The following is a 6,863-nucleotide window of genomic DNA, read 5'->3' as shown; positions in this document are numbered from 1 at the left end:
GGACCATCTGCGCTGTCGGTGTCAAAACCGGCGGATCTCGGGTAGGGGGTCCCGAACTGTGCGTCTAAGGTCGATGGTAACAGGAGACGGGGGACACGATGTTTACCCAGGGTCGGGTCCTCTCTATGGAGGTAATACCCTACTTCCCGCTTGATTGATCTTGATGAATATGAGTATTACAAGAGTTGATCTACCACGAGATCGTAATGGCTAAAACCCTAGAAGTCTAGCCTGTATGATTGTGATTTCCCCTACAGACTAAACCCTCCGGTTTATATAGACACCAGAGGGGCCTAGGGTTGTACAAAGTCGGTTTACAGAGGAAGGAATCTTCATATCCGAAAGCCAACCTTGCCATCCACGCAAAGGAGAGTCCCATCCGGACACGGGAGGAAGTCTTCTATCTTGTATCTTCATGGCCCATCAGTCCGGTCCACGTCACATAGGCCGGCGCCCGAGGACCCCTTAATCCAGGAATCCCTCAGTAGCCCCTGAACCAGGCTTCAATGATGAGGTGTCCGGCACGCAGATTGTCTTCGGCATTGCAAGGCGGGTTCCTCCTCTGAATACTCCAAAGTAGTCCTCGAACACAGAGAACGTGTCCGGCTCTGCAAAATAAGCTCCGAATAGAATACAATATTAACAAATCCCATCTTCTGACATTTTTAGCCTCCCGCTCCATGTTTCGAGATGCGTTGTCATTGACACGTCTTGTCAAAGCAGAGGTCGTGTCCCCTTATTACGGGATTCTCATCAATACGGGCGTGGGTAATCCAACCGCGCCGTTCGCACGACCCTTGGGGAATAGGCGAGTTTTAAGGCTAGTGGGGAGCGTTTAATATTCGCTGCCTTTATAAGAGGATAATGACTCATCTTTTCACCCACACCCTCCTTCTCTCTGCCCATCCATCCTTGAGCTCCATCGCCCAAGCTTCCATTCTTTCCGCCTAGAAGAAGTTCTCCAACCATGTCCGGATCTGGAGCACAATGCAAGTCGATGGCTTCCTCCGTCAAGGAGAAGGTCATCACGCAGCTCCGGGAGGCGGGGTACCTGGCTCTGGAGATCGCCCACTGACTTCCAACCAAGGGACAAATCATTCCAACCCCGAAGCCCAAGGAGAGGGTGGTGTTCATCTCCCACTTCGTCCGTGGGTTAGGGTTTCCTCTCCACCCCTTCGTCCGCGGACTAATGTTCTACTACGGGCTAGATTTCCACGATCTAGCCCCAAATTCCATCCTCAACATTTCGGCATTCATTGTCGTATGCGAGGCCTTCCTCCGCATCCCTCCCCACTTTGGATTATGGCTGAAGATATTCAATGTGAAGCCGAAGGTGGTGGGCGGTCAACACGCAGATTGCGGAGGTGCCATGGTGAGCAAACTGTCCAATATCACATGGCCCAAAGGCACCTATGCGGAGACTGTCAAAGGGTGGCAGCAGCAGTGGTTCTATATCACAGAGCCCCACGGCACCACTTGGGCCGCAGCTCCCGAACTCAAGTCCGGGCCCCCGATGCGGCTCACCTCCTGGCTAGAGAAGGGCCTGGACTGGGGTTCGTCAGACGAGTTGACAGCGCTGCAGAAGCGCATCAAGAGTATGGGGGACCGGAACATCAAGCTCGTCAACGTGATCCAGGTGATGCTTTTTCGCTGGGTCCTTCCTTGCCAAAGCCGGACTTGCCATCTATGGGAGTTCGATCCGACCAAGCACCAGACCCTGCGACAGTTCTTCGGCTCTACGCACGAAGACATCTGGAAGGTGATTTTTCAGGCCAACAAGACGTGGCCGGCGACGTCCGAAGACCGTGGGTACAACCTGACCCACCCCGCCAGTCCGGTAGGTTTTTGTATTTCAAGGCATACCCTTTACCTATACATCCAAAGAAGAAGTCTAAGCTTCCCTATCTATTTTTTCAGGGGTGGACAAGCAGGGCGGAGCAGATCCAGTGTCTGGCGTCGCTGCTCGAAAACACAGCCGTCGATCTTCTAACGAAGATGCTGGTTCCGGTGCCCTATCCAGCGCCGGAGAAGAAGGCCAAGAAGAAGGCCAATGAGATCAGAAGTGGCCTCCGTCGTAAAGGCACTTCGGACGTGACGTTCGAAGACGCCGAGACATACTCCTCCCCCGTCTCCGAAGACGATGAGGAGGAGGAGGAAAGCAATTTTCCCCCTGAGGGGGGAAGGAAGAAAAGGGCGGCCTCCGCAGATCTGGAGGCAGAGGTGTCCAAGAAGGGGAAGGCCTCCCTTGCGGGCCCCTTTGCAATGGACATCGATAGCAGCCCCGAGTGGCATCTCAGGGATAAGCCCCTGGCCGACTCGTAAGTACTCAGAAGCACATCATGCTCATGTATGCCTGACCCCTTTGCTTAATGATTTTAATATGCCGAACCATGTGCTGCAGTCCGGCTCATGATAGCCCCCAGCGATCCTCATCTTCGGGGAATTCGTTGGATCCCAAGGCGATGGACAGCGGGTCGCCTCCACCGGCCTTCTCTCCCAAGGCCAGGGACGACGCCGAGGTGCTGCCCCGAAGGATCTTCCCAGGCCAGGGGGAGGTACATGAGGCCGTTAGGGTGGTGCCAGAGGGCGATACCTCGGCCACCGGACGCATGGGGGAGCAGATCCCCCTGGAAGCTGGCGATCGGGGCTGTATCCAGTCCGGCCCCTAGCCGAATACTATTTCGGAGGCCCATACGGCTCCGGAATCAGGTAAGCAATCTCCTTCGGAACAAGGAGGTGCGCCTATTCCGCCGGTGACCTTTGTCCAACCAGAGGCACCGGATACTCTTCTGGAAGCACTTCAAAGTGCTTCCATTGTTGAGGAACACCATACCCTTATGGGTACTGTGGTTGAGAGAGTTCGGTCCGCCAAGAGCAGACTGACCGAAGCCTGCACCAGCCTTCTAACAGGCTTTGAGGTATGTGACGTAATTATGCAAAAAGAATACCCTAGCATAGACAGTATCCCCTGAGATTTTGTCCGGTGTTGGAAGAGAAAAGCTGGACAAGGGATCAAATAACTTTCACAGGGAAACTAACCATACATGTCTATGTGGATAAACAGGCTTCGATGCTGACTACAACCTCTCATTCTGCCAAAGTCTCCAAACTGAAGCAGGGTCTGGAGCTGGCCGAGGATGAGCTCGGCCATGTGAAGAAACAACTAGAGGACCAGCAAGGTATGCAATGGCCTATGCGCATCTTAAAAAAGATGTGAATTGTTTGTGTTGATCATGTTATCATGACATTTCGGAGGAGCTGCGACCGAAGTGGAGACCGTCAAAAACGCGCTGGCCGAGGCCAGAAGAAAGCGGCAGAGGAAAAAGCTGCCCGCGAAAAGCAACAGGCAAGGGTCGAGGAGGTCCAGCAAGAGCTCCAGGACGCTGTGAAGAAATGCAAGTCCTTGGAGCGCAAGGTTGCGGACCAAGGGTTCGAACTTATTAAAGCCCAACAAAGCACACAAGAGGCCCGGGTTGAAGCCCAGGGTGCCCTCCAGGAGATCCAAGAGGCCAGGAAAATCATAATGGGTAAGGTTTTTATCATGCAGAGCAAGTATGTGAAGAAAAAGTACCTCTTTCTGACCCGGATTTGGAGTTCTCCAGGAGCGTTTGCGGATCTACCACGCAGCGTATCTGATGCTGCGGAGTTCTTCCGAGCCGAAGAGGGGAGCTCAACGGAGAAGCTGTTCTGGTCGCAATACCTTGCGCGAGAGCATCCGGTGCCCTTCAGCGATCAGCTGAAATAGCTGACCGAACTGCATAGGGCGGCCGAACTGGCCATGAAGGATTTGATAATCCGTCTATGGCCTGTCGAAGCCATACCCAGCAGCTACTTCGGACTCATGAAGCGGCTGGTCGACGCTTGCCCTCGGCTTGATGCCATCAAGCGGTCAGTCTGTATCGTGGGTGCGCGGATGGCCTTCGCCCGTGTCAAAGTCCAGTGGGCGAAGATGGATGCCGTCAAGCTCGCGACCAAGGGACCGCCTGTGGGCAAGGAGCACCGCACGCCCGAGTGATATTTCGAGGATGTCCTGAAGGGATCCCGCATTGTGGAGGGCCAGTGTGCCAAAGACATTATCTTTGAATGAAGACATTTATGTTATCCTATCTTGTATATGAAACAAAGCTGTTATGTAATATAATGCTTGTTTATTATTTAAAAATTTACCTCATGTGCGGCCGTTTTTATTAAATCTGAGAGTTGGCCAGTCGTCGGCTTCAGCCCCCACGTAGGTAGTATGGGGGTGTTCGGGATGGAATCTAAACACTCTTGATCCAAGAACTTGGTCCTTGAAGGAGGTGTTTAGCGCAATGAACCAGGCAATCAGACTATGTGGCTTTATCACCCTCACTTAGCCAGAGGAGTTTCACAATAAAAATGTAGGCGCAACCCCTAGTTAGCATTTAATCCGGACTAGGGTGCTGTAAACACCTGATCGGGTAGAGATCGATTCGTCGCATAATGCGGAAAAAATCGCAAAGATTTGTAACCTCCGAACAGCTGACCGGCTCACGCCGCATCATGATAGTTAGTTTTCGGCTTTCTCTACTGAGGTGCTCATCCGGATAAACCAGGACACAATCGCAGTAGTTCTCCCTTTACTGCCCTAGCCGATATAGCGGAACGTAAGGTAGTAAGCACAGGAGCCGGGCAACCCAACTATTGACCAAAGACATGATTCGGAGCCAATGCATATAATGCTAAATTCAGGGTGCCGAACTATACTGTAAAAGTGTTCGGACTTTGTTGCCATAGTATGGAGCGCAATGAAGCCCCTGGCGAATTAAAGCGTACCAGAGTGTACGGGTGCAATCGATAGAATAGAGAAATAAAAATGAAGTAGTAAGCCAATGCCGCATAAGTTGGCCTGCAAACTGTTTCCATTATGATTTGATTGATATGTCAAAGCGTACTTGTACAAATAGTGCGATAAGCAACATGGCTGTTTACCATGCCGAGACCAAGGGGGAGCTGCGTGCGGGTCCTGAAAACAGGTAGAACGATCGTCACGAAGAGCATCTAGGGATTCCCCCAGATGTGTGTACTGCTTGCCGCCTTGGTATATCCGTCCTTTGAAAGGACCGATGACCAGGCCGCCGCTAGGGGTCTGTGGAAAAGAAACCTGAAAAGGGTAAAAGGAAAAGTGAAAGTATGTGTGTCCAGGGGACGTAGAGCCATATTGTGGACCACAGTCTGGTTATGCCTCCGTCTCTGCCCATGGTATTTTGAGTGTGTAGTTATGTACGCGTGGTACATATGCCGCCATTTGGTCAGGACTGAGATGGGGGCCGAATTGCTAGTCTAACTCCCGACGAGCCAGACTGTCATGCCGCGGAGTAGTCCAGACTCGTTTGACAGTGTCCAGGAGCTTGGCCGCTGAATTGAAATTCTGCTTTAAAAGGCCGCTCTGTACTTCCGCTGCCAGGGCCGCGGTGTGCTCCTCAGTACGGAGGGAGTGCTCCATGTTTCCATTGACTGTTATGACACCGCGTGGTTCGGGCATCTTGAGCTTGAGATAAGCATAGTGCGGCACCGCATTGAATCGAGCGAATGCGGTTCGTCCGAGCAGTGCGTGATAGCCACTGCGGAAGGGGATGATGTCGAAGATCAATTCTTCACTTCTGAAGTTGTCCGGGGATCCGAAGACAACTTCCAGTGTGATTGAGCCCGTACAGCGGGCCTCTACACCTGGTATGACTCCTTTAAAGGTAGTTTTGGTGGGCTTGATCCTTGATGGATCGATGCCCATTTTGCGCACTGCATCCTGATAGAGCAGGTTAAGGCTGCTGCCCCCATCCATGAGGACTCGCGTGAGGTGGAATCCATCGATTATTGGGTCGAGGACCAGTGTGGCTGAACCGCCGTGGTGGATACTGGTCGGATGGTACCTGCGATCACATAGACGTCCCTAAGCGCGTGCTTGCGCTCCCTCTTGGGGATATGGGTAGAGTATATCATGTTCACCGTTTTGACCTGAGGGGGAAACTTCTTTTTTCCCCTGTGTTCGGTGGACGGGGCTCCTCGTCATCGTCCTCACTTTGCGACCCCTTCTCCTTGTTTTCAGCGCTTATCTTGCCGGCCTGTTTAAAGACCCAACAACTTCTGTTGGTATGATTGGCTGGCTTATCGGGGGTGCCATGTATCTGACATGGGCGATCGAGAATGCGGTCTAAGCTGGATGAGCCCGGATTGTTCCTTTTAAACGGTTTCTTCCGTTGGCCAGACTTGGAGCCACTGAATCCGGCGTTGACTGCTGTATCATCGCTATTGTCACCATTATTCCGACGCTTGTGTCTATTGCGTCAGGGCTTGCCGTTGCTATTTCTGGCATCAGAGGTCCTAGGTTCGCTTGCATTGTTATTGCTACGGGCTAGCCAGCTATCTTTGCCCGCGCAAAAGCGGGTCTTGAGTGCCGTGAGGGCTGCCATGGACTTCTACTTTTCTTGGCCGAGGTGTCGGGCGAGCCATTCGTCGCAGATGCTGTGTTTAAAGGCTGCTAGGGTTTCGGCATCCGGACAGTCGACGATTTGGTTCTTTTTAGTTAAGAACCTTGTCCAGAATTTCTTGGCTGACTCTCTGGGCTGTTGAACTATGTGACTTAAGTCATCGACATCCGGAGGTCGGACGTATGTACCTTGGAAGTTGTCGCGGAAGGCGTCTTCCAAGTCCTCCCAGCTGCCAATAGAGTTTTCTGGCAAGCTATTTAACCAGTGCCGAGCTGGTCCCTTGAGTTTTAGCGGGAGGTATTTGATGGCATGAAGATCATCACCGCGGGACATATGAATATGGAGAAGAAAGTCCTCAATCCATATTGCGGGATCTGTTGTTCCATCATATGATTCGATATTGACGGGTTTGAACCC

At 52.3% G+C, this 6,863-nt stretch overlaps 1 pseudogene; it reads left to right on the top strand.

Annotated features, from left to right (window-relative positions):
- The first annotated feature begins 967 nt into the window (after nt 1–967).
- On the top strand, nt 968–2,322 carry LOC141021613 (uncharacterized; annotated as a pseudogene).
- Nucleotides 2,323–6,863: the final 4,541 nt, after the last annotated feature.

Source organism: Aegilops tauschii, chromosome 4, assembly GCF_002575655.3.
Source record: "Aegilops tauschii subsp. strangulata cultivar AL8/78 chromosome 4, Aet v6.0, whole genome shotgun sequence".
NCBI classification, from domain to species: domain Eukaryota; kingdom Viridiplantae; phylum Streptophyta; class Magnoliopsida; order Poales; family Poaceae; genus Aegilops; species Aegilops tauschii.
The sequence above is the reverse complement of the archived record's forward strand: the minus strand, read 5'-3'. Positions and strand labels throughout refer to the sequence as shown.